We start from the raw sequence: 20,957 nt of genomic DNA, 5'->3' as shown, positions 1-20,957 counted from the left end.
CCCCCAAATCATGTCTCTTGGTTTAACAATGAGACTTGGCAATAACATCTCGATGAGCTTCTGAAAGGAAAACTCAGATACTTGGCTTAACGTGTAGCACAGAAATTGCCTTGAATATAAATTTTATCTCTGCTTTTCCAGTACATTTTGAGAGCCAAATTCCAGCACTGTCTGAGAGAATGTTAATTTTTCTTTACAGTGATGATATGAATCAATAGTTCCTCCTATAAGCAAGGAAAATCATTGTGACAAAGTTCTTTGCTTAAGTAAAACAAGTAAAAGTGGAGAACATACTGTGTTTAATACGGGCTTGCTCCTGAGCTACTGTAAAAGGGCATGCAGTGCTTTGCAAAATTTGGAGGACATGGTAAGTGCACTAAAAGGAGTGATAACTGCACTTTTGGAGATAGTATAATCTGGGAAAAAAATCATTAACCAAGTTAGTAGCATTTTGTTGCTATCTAGGACAAGAGGGTTTAGGGCCATAGTAATTTGCAAAGCTAATCTAATTCAGTGATCCGCAGGCTGTGACCTTTGACAACCCTCCCGGTGACTGGAAGAATAGAGCATCTGGATGTCAGGAAGATAAGAAGGTTGGGAAGGCAGCTGGGTCTGCAAATAAAAGCAACCAAACCCTATTTTGTGAGGTTAGTAAATATGCCTTTTATTTAGGTAGATGATGGATAATTTGACTGTATTAACACCTCATTTTCAAAAGTTGCCATTGACTTAATATGCTTCAGTTTTGTAGAGGCCAAACTAGGACACTCTGTGCCAATTTTCATAGCTTCAAAGTGATATTGGTTTCTAAATTAGATAAACAGAGCTTTCAAAAATTATGTCAACTATGTGTCAAGTTGGCATAAAAAAAAGAGAAACACCCTATGTCAGTGCCATTTAACTAAACAAGTTAACAGCTAGTCATAAAGACCATGAAGGGAGTAATTTAGGAGAATATGAGTTCCTGACTCCAGAATTCCAGTTCTCTGACCCAAACAACAGCACTCCCACACACTGGGGAAATGTTTATTTGAAATAAGCATGGGAGTGCCAAAGCTGGAAAGCTGTATCAAAAGAGTCCAAAGACACAGGAAACGGCAGATTTGGATCTGGATTTAAAATTCACCACTTTGACCTCTGTGCAAAATTAAGTGCAACTCCCTCGAGTTTTGGGTAGGGCTCAGCATCATATGTCAGGGAATCGAATGAGAGGCAAAAATGAAAGGGCAGTAGACACCCAGGATGGCAAGATGTGTAGTGTTAGAGTTAAGAAGAAGCTGCTGAAGACAGGGATTGTTTTCAAGAGAACCGGATGAAGAGAAGAACTTGGAGAATTGAGAGGGGATGAATAAAGTGGAAGGAACTTATGTTTCATCATGATTCTCATATGCCATCAAAACATTGCTCAGTTTAAGTGATTAAGGCAGGTTTGGCACAGAACTGCTCTAATATGAAAACAGGGAAAATGAATGCTGCTTTTAATTCTGCAGAAACAAGTCCTAGGGTTCTTTCAGATATCAGTGTCATTTTTTAACCAAGCTGTTCTATTCTGAAAGCACAGACACTTCTCAATCTCCCCAGGGAGATAAGTTTCCTCTTTAGTCTGGTTCCAACCTCAGAAAAAAACAGATAGAGATATGAACTGCAAATTGTTTATATGAACGACCTCGTGTCGAAACCTCTAGAGCTTTATCCATCACTGGTGATATACAGTTTTAAAACAAAACACTTGATGGGAAACAATTATTAACATTTACATCTCCTTTAGTATACTGACTTCACTGAGTTAATAATAATAATGATGATGAGAAACTTCAAAAGATTAATGGAGGCCAAATACTTGTTTCTTTTTTCTAAGATCTTTAATGTATCTCTACCATTTTTGGAAGCTATCATTTCTGTGAAAATTTTTTATTAAAGGTTTTTTTGACTTTGGTAATTGTCTTGGGATTAATATAATTATTAAGATAGAAAAAATCTTTAAGTTGCATTAAGATTGGAGATTACTTGAGGAATACTGGAAAAAGAAGCCAGCCTTCCACTTGTTATTACTAAGTATGTCCATCATGGTTGCATGAAAGATGCATCTTGCTGTATACAAACGGACCAGATGAAGTGCTCTATTTGCAGCTGTGATCGTAATGGGGAGTGGCACACCCTCCAAAGGCAGAACAAAAATTAAAGACTATCCCAAATTCTTTTAAAGGTCAAATGTGGATTCAGGTTTGCAGCTGGAAGCCAAACGCAGAAGGACATCACCATGGAGTTTGGAAATTTTCCACTTGGAATCTACATTTTTCAGCAGATTCCTCTCTGTGCAATGAAACTACAAGAAAACATTGACATGAATACAAAAGAAACAGGGAAGATCCAGATCCAGATCTGAAGTTTACATTTGCCTCATTTCTGGTCTCCTGATAAAGGGGCAACTGTTGCAAGTGCAGTTCATAGATGATCTGGAGCCAGTGTTAGCCTTCCTTTCTTTTTCCTTTCCCTCTTATTTTCTTTCAGTCTAAGACTGGCCTGAAAGAGATATGATTCTTGCTGTGAAAACAGTCTATGTCATTGGACTTCTTAACAAATTTTCTTTCATAATTTATGGTCATGGAAAAGAGTTTGAAGAGTTTCAGAAAGACATCCTCCTTAATCCTTCTTTCAATCCTTTTGGAAGGCTTGGGATGGAAAAACTAGACCCTTGAGAAAAATATAAGAAAAATTACAGGAAATTTTTTTCTCTTAGAATGAAAATAGAGAAAAGGATGGAATAATGTCTAAAAAGATGTTATTACTGATTTACTTTATTGCTGCATTTGCTGTTTAATTTCAGTGATTTAAACCACTTTCAACAATGAACAGTATTCCGAGTGAAATGATTAGGTATTTCCAGTGCATTTATTCTGTAACTAAACTTTACAATGTTATGGCAACTATAATTCCAATAGCTATAATTTCAAAAATATATTGTGGGCCAAATTTATTGTTAGCATACAACACTTCACTGCATGTACTACATTACTGTGAATGCAAGTATAGGGATATCACATACATTTTCAAGCTTTTCATCTAGAAATATGGGTTTTTTTTGTATTAGAGCCCGAGACCAACTGTTTCAGACCTATATGGTTAACATTTCCTTTGGTTTACAAGACAATACTGTTAATGCTTTCCGGTTTATTTTTCTCCCTCTATTTCATACAGAAACTGTCAGGGAAAATTACTTTTTATTTTATGGGTAGCTAACCTCTCTCTACAGTAGTGTCCTATTTCTCATTTTATTTTTTTAAAGTATATTTTTGAATGTTCTACATACATACGTATTCATCATTATTAAAGCAAAAAAAGTTACTACTACATATATTTCAATTACTCCTCAGAAGTTACATTTAAAAAAAAAAAAAGAATTAAGAAAATTTGTTTGGGTTTTTTTCTAATGAGTATTTCATATCCCTAGCACACAAAGGAACCCTAGGTCCCCTTTAGGGCCACGGTAGTTTGTTTGGATAGTTAGCTGTTCATCTTTCAAGAGTCTTACAGCTATCTTCAAATACCATGTCACTACCAATTCCTTTCACCAGTACTCAAATGCTACAAAATTTTGGGAAAAAATCTGGTTCTACACCAGAGCTTCATCAAGAACTATTCTAGTGATTCAAAGAAGAAGAAGAAGAGTATTTTTTTATGTTATGTATTTTTTTATGAAACTCAAGTAAAAGACTAGAAGAAACATCACATAGAGGACTTACCATACAATACATTGACAGAATGGCTGGGGCTTCTGGTAGGAGTTGCTGTTGAATAGAAGCAAGACAGTGAACAGATTTTCAAACTATTTAAAACTGACATGCAAGCAGGGTGGTCTTCACAGAAGTCTTCGCTGACTAATGCAGTCTTTACAATTGAGGTTTAGTTTGGATTTTACAAAAACCATTTATTACTTTTCAGTTAGTACATTTTGGTTGAAAGAGAAAGTGAAAGGTGCTACTCCATGGGAAGAACACAGTCAGGACTGCACTACTTGTTCCATGGGACAGTACTTTTCTCCACACATGAAAAAATCTAAATCTTGCTTCTACTACATAAAGGTCAAGCGGTTTTGCCAAAGATTCTCAGCCATCAGAATTACCCCAAATGTATGCAGCAGGGTTGCTCTCTGTCTGTATAGTATTTGATGTGAAAAATTTGTCTTTGTCATTTTTTTATCCTGAACTGACAGTGGTATATTATGGATCAAGCAAATAATACCAGACATTTGTGTTGTGTCATTCAACATCCTCTTGACACAATTAACCCACTCTAGTCAAGTTTCTTTGTCACATAAGTGGTGAAGAAAATGCTTTGCCAGTTTCAAAATCCCTAATCTAAGCAAGCTTGCACAGTGATAGAGTTCAAAAATACGTGTCTTAATCACATGCCATTCATTCTTTCCAGATTTATTCCTAAGAGAGATCCTGTATTAAATATACACACAGCTTGAGCTATATAACTTTTTCCAAGACCACCTTCTTCAGCCCTGTCTGGATGTTTTCTACATGGGTACCAAGTCCTCAGATTCAGAAGAAATTATCAACCTTTCATGCCAACATTCAGAATTGTGATTAAACTCTCAGTTGTTTGTCACAATATACATTTCTCATTTAGATTATTCTCATCAAATTCTCCAGATGGAAGCTGCAGGATATTTGCACGTATTCTGGGGAATACAAGGAAAGATTTTTATCATAAGTTTTCTCCTCATCATTCTTCAGTCCCTTATATGTTTTGGTTAATGGTAAAGTGACAGTTGCTGAACCGAGTTTTTAAAATGCATGTCTATCTGTCAGTTCCAATGCATCTCACAGTGGCATGCATTAACTTATCATGCTTGAAAGTACAAAAAGATTATGCTGCAGTGAAATGTTAACAAGGTCATATCATATACACACTAGCTCGTTGCACTTTTCTTCCTTTCATTGCTCCTGTTAGGCATTATTCTGTGTCATGCATAAATAATGTTGCTCTAGAGAGAAAGTCAGTGTACTTTATATTACTGGTGCTGCTGTGGCATTGAGACAGGCTGAACTTCTGAAGTGAATGTCAGAACATGTCACTTGCTAAATTACTGGTACCTACCCATCAAAGACAAGTATAGTGGATGAATACATGTATTTGTGAATAGATTACTTTCTGCTTTGGATCACCACAGCAGTAACCATATTGAGATAGTTTTCATATAAATGAGGTTTGGCAAATCATTGTCTGGCACCACACATCTGATTTTATAGGACTTTTATACAGTCTTTCAGACTGTACTGGGCGAAGCATGGAAGTTCAGAAGAGCAGCAGAAGAGGGCAATTCGCACACCAAGGAAATATTTCACAAGCAGAAAGTTTCAGCTACTGAAAACTCAGACAGAGAGCCAGAGATGAATAATTTTCCCTTGACACAATTCTGCAATGCTATGGTGAGTGTGCCAGTACATCTGCTGAAAGACCTCAGCTTCTACCTACACTCCTCTGCTCCCAAATATAACCAGCAGCAGGCTTGGACCTCCACAAAGTCCCAGCTCCAGGTTTTTTGGCTGATATAATTTGGTCTCTGAAATGTGTCTGTGTGGGCTATCTAGGCCTAGCTTCTGCTTCCCACCCCTTTTTATTCCCTCCAGATGGAAAACTGAATTTTAGGCTAGATATTCCTTGCAGGTGTTGTGGTAAGAGACCTGTTTCAGATTTTGTCTCCCCAGATAAATTACCACCCACATGCAAATTTCAGATTTAATTGTAAGTAAATCTAATATGATCCATGAGTTTTTGCTTGAACATCTGTCACAGGCTGTCTTTGCTGGTGTATTTTTTCACATCTATGTGTGTTTATCAGGAAACCTCACTTTGTCCAGGCCTAGGTTATGTCAAAGTTATCTGTAGCAAATATTTTACTTCCACGGGTAACAAACAGCAGCAATGGTCAATTACAAATGGAGCCATAGAGGTTTGTGTGGGGTGAAGGGGAAGATATATTTTGTTGTTAGTGGAGGAAAAAAAATGTGCCATGTTATTATGGTTGATCCCATAAATGCTGCTTGGTTTATTTCAGCTTTAATGGATATTTTTGAACAAGTATACAGTCATTTTAGTTTACTCAATAATTATAAGAAAGGAAATCTAATCAAAAATCAGGTTCAAACCAATTGCGAGATTAATCTGGTTAAGGTAGAGTTGCAGGTAATGCAAGTTTCACACCACAGACACACCTGCATCCAGTCCTATAGTCCCTGAGCTTGCTGTTATCATGCTCCAGCAATGTTTGCTATTAAAATAGCAAAGCAAACTTAAAAGTTGACTTCCTGAAATACAGTTGAGTCACTTTAGTGATTCAACTCATGCAGTGTTTGGTGATCTTTCTAATGAACTTTGATTCTATGCTTGTAACACCATGAGACTTTAATAAATCTACGAGATAATTAACATAGACATGAATAGATATGTAGGGAAAGATTGACCTATTGCCACTCTTCTCTCTTAGGCTGCTAGCAATAGCTGATATTTATAGCTCTCAGTTTGAAGAAGAAATATCTCAATTTCTGACTCTGGAAAGATGGAAACTCCTGGGTTAGAAGACTGTGATAGGTAGCAACTTCTCTGGGTGGGGTGTTCTTCCGCAGGATTTGATTTCTTCCCTGAGACCATGAGGTAAAGCTATTTTAAACTCAGGACTTCTATATCATTGTAAATCCCAAACATCCAGTGAGCCTCCAATATAGCAGGAAAAGTAGAAAATCTTAATGTAAACATCATTCGGTAAACTGTGTTATTTTGGGGAAAAGTGAGTACGTCTCTGTTTTCCTGAAATAAAATAGAGACGCAGCTGCCCAGCTCTCTCATGGAGGCTTTTGGGAGCTGAGGTGAGTCAGACAGCAAGAAAAGAAGCAGGTATTTCAGCAAAGATCCTTAGCTCAGGACAAACTATCACCTCACGGAACTGAGAGTTCAGAGGAGAAGCAGCCACACTTTTCCTCCTTGCCCTGGGTCTTCTCATTGGTACAAAGCAGAGTCACTATGGCCTTGATCAGGAAACACAGTTTTTGGGGACTTCATATCTCATGAGCATCCTAGGAATACCTAGGATGAGGGATTTCTCATGAAGAAGCAACCAAGCCACATATATCCTTCAAGCAAACCATGAGGCAATTTGGTACGAAGCCCGGCAGTTTTCTGATGCACCTTGGACTTTATTTTACTGCAAATTCTTCTCAGCTGACTACTTCCCATAAAATCATTCAGATTACTTTTAGCTATTACTTTCAGATCAAAAATGTTTCATCAAATCATTCCAGACCAGCTCTACCACTGAGCCTGTTCAGATTGTGTTACTGTCTTAATAAAAGCAGACTATCCAATTTTCCTTTAGTTTATAGTTTCTAACATGGCTGTTTGGAAAATGAAATTTCTGTCCCCAGTACAATTCCAGTTTCAATGTTTGTTTCATCTTGGAATTTAAAAACATTATTATTAGGTTATCAAGATATCAGAAATGGACTTTAATTCTCCTGTGAAATTGTTCAGATTTTGACAAAATCTCCTCTGGAAAAGTACCATGGGCTATTTTTTCTTGTTTTTAATGTAGTCAGTTTCTGCTACTCAAAGACTGGTAAAATGAATCCATTTCAAATCAGGAAAGGTTATTCCTCCAATGAATTATCTATGAATAATTAAAGTTAAATAATTATGAATGTGTGTACTACATCTTCTACTCTTCAAACTTCCAGCTTACTTCTCCCATGGAGCAGCCATGGTAGTCCTACTATGTATTTTTTTTGGACGGGCAAGAGCACAACAGCTGGGTCCTTCAAAACAAGTTAAACTGGAGGAGGAGATGCATGAACCCGAAATTTCCCAGGACTCTTGGCATCCTGCATTGGTGACCTAGTTTGGGGGTTCCATAGGGGGAACTCCACGTGTGGCAACTGGACTAATCAAAAATAATGTTGGCAGGTGCAGACATGTACCATCATCAAAATAGTTCGATCAGGAATGAAAATTGTCTGTGTGCACTGTCACTTTTTAATCCATCACTGTTGCTTCACAAAGTTTTTGCTTGTATGTAACTTGTCAGTCCATGCCAGTTTTAACCACAGGCCATTACTTCCTTGTTTTGTAGACTGTCATTTTACTTAATAAATTAAACTAAAGGCTAATAATGCTTGTCATTTCTGTAGTATGACTAATGCCTTTGGACTTGGACTTCCAGATAACCTCTGCCAAAGTATATAAATTTCTGTAATCACTACAGTGAAGAAGATTATTAGCAGAAAGCAAAATTTCAGCTCTTTTACAGGGAGAAATTCAGCACATATTCTGACATATTTATAACTTCAAGAAAGCAACAAAACTGAGGAAGGTTTATTTTTTGTGGTGAAGGTGATGTTGGATTGCTGTTGAATACTTTTCATGTATTTTTAATAGTTAAAATTCAATATTCACTGAAGGATCAAAGCACAACAGGCCAAATATTACTCTCAGATGTATATGTCTGGCTCACTTTTTCTGGGATCATCTGAAATTTGAGGCACAGCCTTTTCCATTAGGAACTTTGTAACCTGAAAGCTGCTGTTCCACTTGACAGTGAAATCCTTGAGGTTGTTCTCTCAGTGCACAACTCTGTGCCAGTGGTACCACTGAGCTCCCATGAAGCTCCCAAAGAGGCAGGCGGTAGGCAGAAAAAAGGAATGTATCTTAAACCCATCTTTCTTGGGTATTTAGTTGCTTAGTGTTCCCCCAAGTCCACAATCCCTCACACTTACTCATCTCAGCTTCTGCCAAAGCAGCTCCCCCTAGTTTGTGCACTTTCCATACCTTCTCACCTCCCATCTTTTTATCTGACAGCTTCACTTTTGGTAATCAAATCCCACAGGACAATTCTAGTGGTACCAGGCACTTGGGTGTCTTACCCCACCAACCTCTGTCGGGGGCAGTGAGTGAGTCTGCCTGGTCCTGCCATGCACCAAGGGGGACCTGTGCCGTGACAGAAGCTTGCATGCCCAGTATCCCGTTGAACTTTCTATACCAGGCCCATCCATCCTGCAGGGGCTGCAAGAATTTCAGTTTGCAGGGCTAGACACCACTTTTCCAACCAGGTGACACAAGTTAGTCTGTGAGGCCCTGTTTTTGCTCTGTGGGTTGCACAGACAAAACTGCCATTTGTAAATCCATCTGGATTGTTGGTGTACTAGCCCAGGGATACCTAATAGATAAAGACAGCAAAGCCTGATTTTGAAGTTTATCAACTGGGGCATTCATCTGGGACAAAAAAGACAGAAATTTCATTTCTCCGTGTTCCAGTGCATATCTAAATGCTTTTTAAGTCTATCACGAATATTTGTTGGAACATAGCTGACTCCAGATTTTGCTCTCCATTGTAAGCATGGGAATATAGAATCATTGTGAGAGTCACTTCCTTTCTAGATCAAATAATTTTTAATTTTTCCATGCACAGTGGAGCAGCAAGAGCAGTTTTCAGTACATTTATCTCAGACTAACATGGTGGCCAAGTCACTTGTCCAGATCTTGATTCACATCCCTCAGGGCAGAAAAGCAAGTTGAACATGACTTCCCACATTCTAGGTCACTGTGCTAAATCTGTGGCTGTGAACTGGAAGCAGTTATGAGCATGTTTAAGGAAAGAATAAATTATATGCCTAGAAATTGAAAATTGTAAAGCTGAAAGTACACAGGTTTTTCCTCTCTAGTTTTTGCACCATGGATGTTTCCTTGTTATATTTTCTTGCATTAATTGCATTGTGAAATGCCTGTCCCAGGCCACTGAGACAGCAAACATAATCAGTTCAGGGCTGCAAGTCACAATGCCAGGGACGTGCTAACATTAAATTCAAAAGTCTTGTCGCATCCACATCCCCTCAATGATGCTCTTCATGACTTGGGTTGGGTAAGCAAGTACAGAATCTATTTTTTACTTGCAAATTTTGAGGTCTACCTAAAACCGTGGGCTGAGACAGCCAAAGCTCCAGCTTGAAAGGGGCAACCAGTGGAAGGTGGGTGCTTCTCTGCCAGCAGCAGAGCGAGGCAGGACATGAGCACCAGAGAAGCATATGTCCTGCAACAGTAGCCCTGAGGCCAACCTTGCAGACAACATTTGGGAGTGATATGTGAATAACGGAGCATGGAAATACAACTAGGCCAAATGTTGAGCGAACATCTGGCATGGGTGCTTTCAAACCATCATCTGTACTTCATTTTGATCGCCAACACACATCATTAACTTTTAATGTAAAGAGCAAACAAATGTGTTTGTCAGCAGGGTGATTATCCTCCATACATTTTTTTCCATCTCTGAACATGTTAATTATGGTTTCCCCTAAAATATCCATTAGTGTTAGCATTCTAAGCAAATATTTCTGTAACTTGGAGAAGCTCATGAGGACAGTTTGATAATTTTCCAAGCTTTTGAACATTTTTTGTTTGCTACACCTAAATATTTATGTGCCCCCTGCTGCACTGTCACCATTCCCAAATGTTCCCAAGGTGTTACTCTATACCACTCTCTTCCTCAATTTCACAATAAACCTACCATTCAGGATCTCTGTGCAAAGCAGATGGCAATATCCATCTCCCAGATGAGGTCAGTATTTATTGTATATGGAATAAAAATCATTGAGAGGCCAGGAGGACAAGCAGAAAGCTGCAGTAATTCAGGGATTAACTCAAATCAGTTTATTTCATCACTGATACCAGAAATGGATTTTTCCAACCTCTGTCTTATTCTGATCTCACCATCAGAACTATCAATGTACGAACACACAGTTCCAGGTTATAAGAGAAGAAGAAATTGTCGCATATCTGTTATTCTGAAGGCGAGGCAATGGGCTTACAGAGTTAATTTTGCTTAAGGAATCACATACACAATCCTGTTCCAGAAAGTGAATGAAGTGTATATTCAAGCACCAAAAAAAGGAATGGAAATTAAAAAGTCTATTTAGTTTTGTGTCTGGAGCTAAAAGCACCCTGAAAATACCTCACAGAAGGTAAATGGAGTGTAGGTCTTCTCCAAGACTGCTAGTACCCTTCAGAGTAATATGTGCAACTCTGATGTAGCAGTAAGCAGCCAATACCCACAAACGTAGCTTTTATTTCTGATACTGACTAGTTTTGGAAGTCTGCAGTGAGGAAATGGCTTATAAGGAAGCACATATTTTTAGAAACCATCATTATGAAATACTAACCTAGAGTTCCAATATCAAATGAAAGGTTTTCTCCAACACAGGAAAGCGTATTAAAAAGATTAACATAGCTTATACAAAAGTGAAAAAAAAAAATGTTACTTTCCAGTCCTGAATGCATCAAATCCTGCAATACAGACCAATTTTAACACATTCAAGGGTTAACAAAAAACTTTTCAAGTCAGGGTAGGCCTCTAACATACTGAAGAAATTCTTCTTGTATTCAGACTCCAACAAGCCATGAAATATTTAAACACAAAAAGCTATTTCCCCCGTTACATGGCAACATTGCAGCTTTAAATATTAAAAACAATAGCACTGCAGCATTCTAAGGAAGTACAAGAGTTCATTGGCACCAGATATCTCTCATCTTCTCTTGCCGGAGTGGTAGAAAAGATACTTAATTATAAAAACAAAGAGAAACTACTGAGGAATGCACACTCCCCAGATTCCTTCCTATCAGAGTATGGAGAAAAGAAATATCTTTCTGATTTATATATCTATTTAAATAGCACCATTCTCGAGGGTATCTGGATTTGAGGAGTGAGTAAGGCAAGAGGGACCATTTACTTGTTATGGGAATAAGGTACATAATTTGGATCCCCTGTGAGGAGTGTAAAACCATAGCTCAAGTAAATAGCAGCAATGATAATTTTCCAAAACCTAGTGAAAATGCAGAAATATATATACTGAAAGCCCTTTGTTCTCAGGTCAAAAAGTGACACAAAAATATGCAAAGAGCTGAGAGTAATAGCTAGAGAGTAATTCATGCATGCAACTGTGATGATGTGTCTTGTTTATAAGATCATCTCTTTATCTCCAGTCAGGTGGGGAAGATATTGTGGTAAATCAATTTGGAGGTCAGAAGCCAGAACTAAATATCTCAGGATATGCCTGTTGCTGAGTTCAAGAAGAGAACCTTCAGAGACAAGCACAGCAGCACACCTGTTAATACAAGACTCCTGGCTTTCCATTTCATCCTAAAGTCTAACTCAAATTCTAGTTTTATATTGCCTTGGGTTTTGTGGTCTGTCCAGCAGCTTTCCCAGTAATGTATTCCTTGCATCAGTTTCAATCATGTACCCACCACAGTTCTCATCTTTTACTCTTTTCTCTTCCATCTCTCTCCTTCCCTCACTCCCCTTACATTAGCTTCTAATTGTTTCCTCAAACATTCTAATCTCTTCTGACTGTTTTCTTCAGTCTTCCCTCACAGTCTGCACCATAAGAGATCCCTTAAACAAACAGGTAACAAAAATGAAGAAAAATATCATAAAGCACAGGTCTGGCTGCAAAAAGGCTGTACAAAACCTGCAGTTTTGCTCAGCACACTTTCTCCCTTTGTGTATCTCTTGCCATATTGGTGACTTAGCAACAGAAAGTGGCTAAGTCCCTGCCCTTTGCTGGTGTTAGCCCTGCAAAGCAGCATGGGCAAGGGAGTCGGTTTAAATCCTTTTGTTTGCTGCCAGCAGACTTGGTTTTTGTACTCTAGTTGTGTACACAGATTCTGGGACTGAGTTGGGACTAGGCTAGCTGAGAAGCCATACACACTGACGTCCTGCTTAGTAGGACTGCCCCATAATTTGATCAGTCATGGATTATGGTTAACATAAGAAGGACATTTTTTTTTTTAAAAGAAAACCCAGATGCTGTAGTACTGATGCCTGGAATTCCTTTGCTTACATCTTATTACTATGACTGATCTGAAAGAGAATAAAGTTGACCCTTTTATTAGGCACACTTAATCTGTCTCTGTAGGCAAGTATGGGCAGATGTAAGTTACTCTGCCTGCGGCCCAGAAAAAGCATTGATTCCAGATTCATAAAGTTAAAAAACTCCAGCATTGTGTGCTAGTTATACAAATGCATATTTGTGCATTTTCTGGTCCAGAGCTAGTTCAGCTTTGCCCAGGTCTGCAGACAGGAGGAGGTTATACACATCTGCCTGCCCCTGTGCATCCCAAAATATGTTTAAATGTCTGACATGGGAGAATGGGTAGTGAGGGCATGGGAAGACCCTGCCATTCTCCCTTCATCTATATGAAACCAGAGACACTCCCAGCACTGGCACAGAGCTCTTTATACTGCTGCTGATCCCTATGTGTCAAGTCACAATAGCTCCCAATACCAGTCTGTCTGTAACAGGGACCAGGAACACCTATCAGTGCTCAAGGATGCTTAAGGCTTTTCATTATAGTGCTTAAGATAAAGGGTGCTATCTACTGTAAATCCAAAGTCTAAGCTGTGAAATCAGCAAAATTTCCAGTGCTTAAGAAAAAATATATCAAAAACTGAACTTGACTTTTTCCTTCCAGCTTTGCCTGTAACAGGTCTCTTTTGTCAAGGAATGCTACATAATCATCTCACTGCAGCTTCCAGATTTTCCTGGTACAGGAATAAAAGTATAGAATGCACCTATCTATAATACTGCAAGATGTGAGAGCACAGCCAGTTTGGGAATATTGTTAGCTAGGCCTCATTAATAAAATAAGGCTAATGATTTATTCATATCCAGGACAATAAGAGGACAATGTACAGCAGTTACATTAATGGTAAGTAGATGCTTTGGGGGAAAAATGTGAGCAGTAATGGAAATTAGTTCTGTCTGTTTCAGTGTTTTGTATAAGACAGCGTGGGTGATTTTTCTGACCAAATCAGTACATTGGGGACACAGAATTCCCTATTCTACACATTAAGATAGGAACTAGGAAGTTATTCAGATTAATATAAGAATATATTATTACTTTAGTGCTTGAGTAACTCTCTCAATCTCATTTCCCCACATGCAATCTTTTATTCTATCTTTTCACCCTCATTTTCCAGAAGCCTTGAACTTGCTACTGTAATTATGAATGCAGACATTATTGCTGTGAAAATAACACTCTGAAAATGGTCTGTGAAGACACTATTTGAAATGGTTACTATTTAAAGCTGACTTAGCTCTACTTCTGCTCTGCAAAATTATATAATGTGTGCCCTTCCAGAACAGTCCTGTAACATTTTAAACTAGTGGGAAAAATTTTTTTGCAATAGTGTGGATTTTCTACTCAGAAAGCAGACTATGTGAGCTGTGATTTTTCTCCCCTCAAAATCTATGGGCTGCTGATCAGGTTGTAAAATCCTTTTAGTCACCTTCATGGTTATTTGGTCACTCAATAGTGACTATATCTTATTTGGATTAATTATTTATTTAATTTGAATTCAGCAGTATCAGAGTCCTAACCTGGGATAAAATCCCTCCACTTCAGAGTAAGTGTCATGTTCCCTGTGTCCCTCTTCACAACTGTCCCAGTACCAGCCAAGAGTCTGAGAGCCACAAGCTCCAGGTTTTTTCAGTTGTTTTGCTATACCAGGTATATTCCAGAAAGCTGACCTACAAACTCTGTCTAGGATAAAATTTGAAAGATAGTTGAAAACTGTCAAAATCCCATGAGATTCATGAACAGGTGCTGGTGAGCTGAAGGGTGACAGATGACCACACCTGTGCCCTCAGTGGTTTGCACTGCTTTATTACTGGGCTGCAACATGAACACAAACATAGCTAATTGCAGAATATCATCTGCTGAGCAGTATCTCATTACTTAACTTTAAACTTACACCTATGTTTAAAAAAAAAAAGAAAATGCAGAGAAGAGATAAATGATGTACTATCAATGACAGTGTTATGTTATACGACCTAGAACTGTCCTATAGTAATCCCACTGATAAAAATGATGGTTATTTTTCCTTTATATGATAGTCCTCTGTTCCTAATATTTTTATTATATCTGTACTAGCAAATGAAATGGCAGAGGGTCAATCAGCTGAGTCCAAGACCTGATGACTTAGTGTTGCTTATTCTACATGCTTGAACTCTGTTTTCATTCCAACAGGAGGGTCTTTTTCATTGCACCTGCTAGAAATAGTCCTTGGCCCCTTTTACAGCCCTAAAGAGTGTCCAAACTTTGTCTGGAAAGGCAGTTAACTAGCATCTATGTAGTCCTTAACACTGCAATATCTCCTCTGCTGTGGGACAATGTTTTAAGGCAATTGTGAACTTCTGATTAGGCTTCAACTGCCCTAATTCCCAGGCAAGCAGGTTCACTTCCAGACCCTACTTCCTATAGGCAAACAATACCTGCCAAGGAGATTGAACTGTATTCCAAAGGCAGAGGAACCACCTGAAATTTCCATTGGTTATGGCAGCAGACTGGTCAAACACACTTCTTGGGTGAAATCCTGAAGGAAATGTGTTTCTGCACCGTCCATCTCCACACCAGGTAACAAAATCATGTAGCATGTAACCCCCTCATCTCAAGCTGAACACCCTATTCCCTCGCAGGGCACAGGCAGGTCAAGGGCCCCAAAGACCAACAGGTGAGGTGAGGAACACCAGAGGAAGGGCAGGGTAAGCTACACAGGAGTAGTTAACTCTGTGTTGTACATTATCTAGTCAAACATCATATGGCCTGCCTTCTCCAGGCAATCCTGCTTTTTTTTTCCCCCCTTCCATACATTTTGCCCACCTATTTTCTTATTTCCAATGCCATATCATTCAGAGCTGATTGATGCACAGGTTTAACATTAAAAAAAAAAAAAGCCACCTGCTTTTGCAAAGCAGTTGCAGTTCTTAGTTTTTCTCTCTGCAGCATACCTGAATCCATGTTGAAAAGTTGCTGAATGGTCGGTAGTTTAGGGAAAAAAGTGGGAGAAAGTGGAAACACACACTAGCATAACTGTCAGTATCAGAAAAATCGCATGATTTGGTAGGGGAGGAAGAAAAGAGTTTGCTCTTTTTTAAAAGAAAATTTTTACAGAGGTGAAAGTAGAAGGTCAGATTCCATTCTTTGACCAATTCTAGTGCTTTGTATTGGGATAGAGGAACTGTCAAAGTAGCTTAAACCACCATTGTCCTTTCTTTTAAGACTATTATTTCTCCGCTAGGTTTGATAATGTCACCCAAAAATTTAGATCCAAAATCTGTATTTCACAATATTATTGTGCTCTGTACATCAGATTTTGGGTTAAGCCTATTAATAATTACTGTTATTGCTCAAGCTATAAAAACAGATTTTTCTTTTATACAAAGCATCTGCCTCTGATCTTGTTCTTGGTTTATATACGCATAAATCAGTGATGGATTGAGCCTCAGTTGAACTGGAGAAGCGGGGGAGCTGTGTGCAATGCCTGTCAGACAGCAGAGGGAAAAGATGTTATATTGCTCTTATGTTTGCTCTGTAAATCTGTCCTGTAAGTTACTGCATCAAAGTCCCAGGAAGCTGCAGTGGTCAGAATCTACTCTCAAGGATGTGGCAAGGTCTTACAAATCACCCTGTAATGCCTAGGATGAGTGAATGCTTTATGGACATTTGAATTGTCTATATTTCACCTTCTTGACACGTTAATACAATTTCTTTTTTAAATCCAGACAGGGCCAAATGCACAAAGATTTCTCCTCTACCCTGTGTTGTCTTCTCTCTGTTGCAAGGCATGGGAACAGCCTTCACTGCTCTGGTGGGTCTTCCCAAAGGGTTTTGGGGCCCCATTATCTCATTCATGATCTTGCTATCAAAGACATCTAATTTCTATTGAATGTTTTGGTAGATCTACTGCTCCAAAGCTTCCCCCATGCAGTCTGACCACATTGGATTGAGAACCCTGTCTCATGCAGGTGCAGTGCATCCGTCCTTGTATGTCCTACACTGGGCAGGTTCATCAGTGGTGGATACCTTTCTAGCCTTGATGCTGTCTCCTTCAGGTTTCTGCTTACTGTTATGCCCAGAGATATAAAGAGACCTTGTTACCTGACATTAGTACAATCTGCGGTGGAGTTGTTGTTTCAGAATATCTCTGTGCCATAAGTCCTGCAAGTCCTGCTCACCAAATGTTGTTGTTTTTTTTTCTTCTGCTTTGTCTGCCTCTTTCTGTAGACTCCTGGAAAACATCAGGGAGTAACTTAGTGTCACCAGGCAAGTCTAGGTCTTCTGAGCACTTGACCTTCCAGCCATTAGGGTTTATGCTTCTTGTGCAGTTCTCTCTTAAATATTTACTTCGTAACTTATTTTCTACGGGCAGAAATGAGTACAGAAACAAGAAATGTGTTATCCTTAGCAGATAACCACTGATTTCCACTTATAAATCAAGTGGGGCTCCTCAGTAGGATGTCAGAAATTTTATACTATGGCAGAAAAATGAGGCCAAGAACTTCAATTTTTATAATGGTGCAGAAATTAAAAAGAACTTGTCATCAGCACTCATCTTAGGATGGCTACACTTTGTAAGTGATATGAATTTCAGGGCTTTGACTTACACTTTTTATCTACAGTATTTTAAGATGGCTGTAGCCAGTTATGGACACGGAGAAGTTTATTCTAAATAATAGAGCTCAAAAAAAAAGACTCAATGCCTTTAATGCAGCAATTAAATATCCACATTGTATAAACCACACCCATATCTACAATTATGCCCAACCACAAAACCCTTCTTGTAGTTTCCTTGGAAAAAAAAACCCAAACCAGATATTTCTTTCCACAACTAGTCTGTTAATGCTACTTTTTGATGATGTTAATGAACTAACTTAAAGTTCTTTATTAATAGTTCTCTTCATCATGGTTTAGAAAATAAATGTATGCGATGGTGCTTTATATAAGGCAAGTTCAGTAGGCACACTGACATCTGAATGTACCGACAAAGCAAATTATGTAAGATTAGTGCAGAGGAAAGCAGAAAGCAGGAAGGCAGCAGCATAAGAAATTTGAATATGAAAGCATCAAATTCAGATAAATTGGGCCATTTCAACATGGTCAAGGCTGTACTGTACACAAACTTACAAAAGGAATATGTCTCTCTTTCTCTCCTTTCCACCCCACTGTGGCTCCCAGGAAACTCAGGACTGAAGCTGCTATTTAAAGTTCAGTGAGTATGCAGTGGTCAGTTCTCCTCGTCAGCTAGTTATCTGCAACTCCGAATCAATAAGACATATTTCTTTATGACAGGCAAGGAAAAGGCCAAATTTTTCTTTACTGCTTTAGGCACATCATGATGCTCTTGGAACCTATTGCATCCTATGGAGGAACATAGGAGATGGATTTGGTGCCTGTCTGTCTCACTGTGCATTAGTTACCCTCTCACTCTTCTGTGCTAGAGGGTGCAAGAATTTTGACCCAGCACCGTGGGCTTTATGCCAGCACCACAATCCTCACATGGTATCTGGATAAACTGATCTAAATACAAAAGCCCGTCCCTTGGTATAAATAGAACTGTCACAGCACATCAGTTTTATTTACGTCAAATTAAACAAAATTCTGCTTTTTGGCTGAGAGTTAATAGCTGTCAGCCAAAAGCAAATTCTTACCTCTGAGTTATATAAACCCCCTAAGTAGGCCGTTTGTAATACAAATACTAACAGACATGCAGCTTCTATGCAGTGGTGCTTCCAGGTAATGCTAGCAGAAAGATCAGCTAAGTATCACAGGCATGACAAAATGATGCTCGATGGTGGATGTGAGCCCCTTACAAAGCCCTGTGAGGAGGAACCAGATTGAAGGCTGAAGCTAGGAGACATTTATTTTTAGGCTCTTGGTTTTTAAGGAGAGCAAAGGAACAGAGAGGGGAAAACAGTGTCAACAGTTCACACAGACTGGCTTTTCATGTTTGGGAGAAGCTGAGCTAGACTGAAACTGTAACTATGATGGGATTTAAGAGTAGACACAATAAAGGCATCCACAATCTATACCTGTAACAAGGAAGGTCACTTCTAGGAGTTTTTGATGTAGTGAAACTTGAAAAATATATTCATTTTTGCCCAAAGGCAGAGGCTGGCATGGCAGCTTGGGGACCACAATGGTAATTGTTCCTAAGAGGAAAAAGAAAATGTTCCATAAAGTTCCAATTGCCTTTAAAAGAGAGAAACATTTGAAGGACTCTTCGGTGCTGTTCCAGGTTCAGCAGAAGGAAACCTCTCACATAGGGCTGCTTTCATCTGCAGGTGATGCTGAACTCAACACAAATTGCTGGAGAGAGGAATAGGTCAGGGGTGGAGGGAGGTGTTACTTTGCAAACCGAAGATGGAATAAATAGAGCTTAAAAACCAAAAAGTACAATTTTTCGGTAGAGCCCTGAGCAGTTTAAAATCTAAAATGGGGGAAAAGGGGAGAAGTGGCAAAGAGTCATTGGGAAGAATTTTTTTCTGGGAGGTTGGTCTCTATCAGTTATTTTGTTGCATTGTTGATTAATGTAATTGAAGTATATATAACTGAAACAGAAAGGGAAATACGACTTCTTCAGGGACCCATTAATTTCTTAAGGATAGAGTGTTTGAAGGTTCAAAGGCTTTGTAAAGCTTATTTTAAATTTAAAATTTCCATTGCCAAGGGATTGATTACCATTCTTGCTTTAGCTTTGTCAAACAATAAGTTGATGCCAATCCTTTCAAAGTTTTATGGTGATGTACGTACAATATTCAGCTAATTGTAAGAAGAGGGGACTGCCTTCTATACTCAAGGACAACTATTGCAAAAAAGGTCTGCAAATGTTCTTTCAAATGCTTGAAATTTTGGAAATTGTACCACTTGTATCCATTATTGCAAGTCACAGTATTATGAGGTATCATAATTATTTTTAAATATTTCTTCTCATAGGGAAAATTACATAACATCATACATGTCAATGTTTTGGAGTATGTGCAGTACTGGATAATAATGTAATTTTATGCCATTTAATAGAAATTACATCATCCTGAAAACCGCTCTTGTGGCAGGCTGAGACTTGTTTTTCTGCTAAACTCTGTTTTTTTAATGTGACTTCATCCCCCTGACTCATTTCTCTCTCCTCTAACTGGTATCTATGTTTGTATCTATTCTGGAGCAGGGACAGACTTTTCTCTCACTGTGACATCAACTACAGTGGGACTCTCAGTTGCAGCTCTGCAGTATTCCCATCATAGCAATAAATAAAAGGCTACTTTATTTTTCTTATTCTATTAATAAAGTGGCAAACAGTTACAATTAATGGACATGTACACATGCAAACAGAAATGTTTAAAAGTCTTCTTCCCATAAAAAATGTAGTCAAATAAATAAATATTTTTGGTTTCCAGAATTTTGATCTTTCAAAGAAAATTCAGATTCTTGCTTTCAAGTAAATTCTTTCTATTAATACATGTTAAAGCTGATATCTCATTGAAAAAATAATCTTTCATTAAAACAAACAAACAAACCAGTCAAAACCATCAAGATGATTTGTTATTTCTATTATGGCAGTAGTTAAAGACCTCGACCATTTTTCCTAGTCAAATCAAAATGATTTATTCAGTATCTTACACTTCACTCAGTAGGACCACAGATCACTCTGACGTGTAATAATTTCTAAAGCTTCAGAGTACATTAAAGGAGGCTCTTTCAAAATAAAAGTGCATTTGGAGAATTTTTTAATCAGAAGATAATATTATTACTTACTCTTAATTTTCTACTCTTCAAATGTTCTAAAATGGAGTTGTTATTAAAGATGGTGAGAAGAGATTGGCCTGAGCTGCAAAATGTGTTTATGCACTCCGATTTTGGATGGATATCATGTGTCCTGGCTCTCTTATCTGACATAGATGAATTGGTTTCTTGAGGCAGGAAGAGATGAGGACAGCAAGGGAGCAGTGACATAAAATGTTGGCAAGTCTCAAGACTTTATTACAAGTCTTAAAATATTTGATATTTTTCTTAAAGCCCCATCTGTGTAAAGAAGCTATTAATGGCAGCCTGAGGTCCCATTTTTAGGA

The 20,957-nt window shown here is 38.3% G+C and overlaps 1 long non-coding RNA gene across 1 annotated transcript in view; it reads left to right on the top strand.

The window, feature by feature from the left end:
- The window catches only part of LOC135425587 (uncharacterized), a 30,624-nt gene extending 23,543 nt beyond the window's left edge, over positions 1–7,081 (top strand). The window contains exon 3 of the long non-coding RNA XR_010435643.1: positions 525–7,081. This is a non-coding gene — a long non-coding RNA (uncharacterized LOC135425587). The remainder of the gene's footprint in view (positions 1–524) is intronic.
- Positions 7,082–20,957: the final 13,876 nt, after the last annotated feature.

Source organism: Pseudopipra pipra, chromosome 1 (genome assembly GCF_036250125.1).
Source record: "Pseudopipra pipra isolate bDixPip1 chromosome 1, bDixPip1.hap1, whole genome shotgun sequence".
Taxonomy (NCBI): Eukaryota; Metazoa; Chordata; class Aves; order Passeriformes; family Pipridae; genus Pseudopipra; species Pseudopipra pipra.
This window is presented reverse-complemented; position numbering and strand designations above follow the sequence as displayed.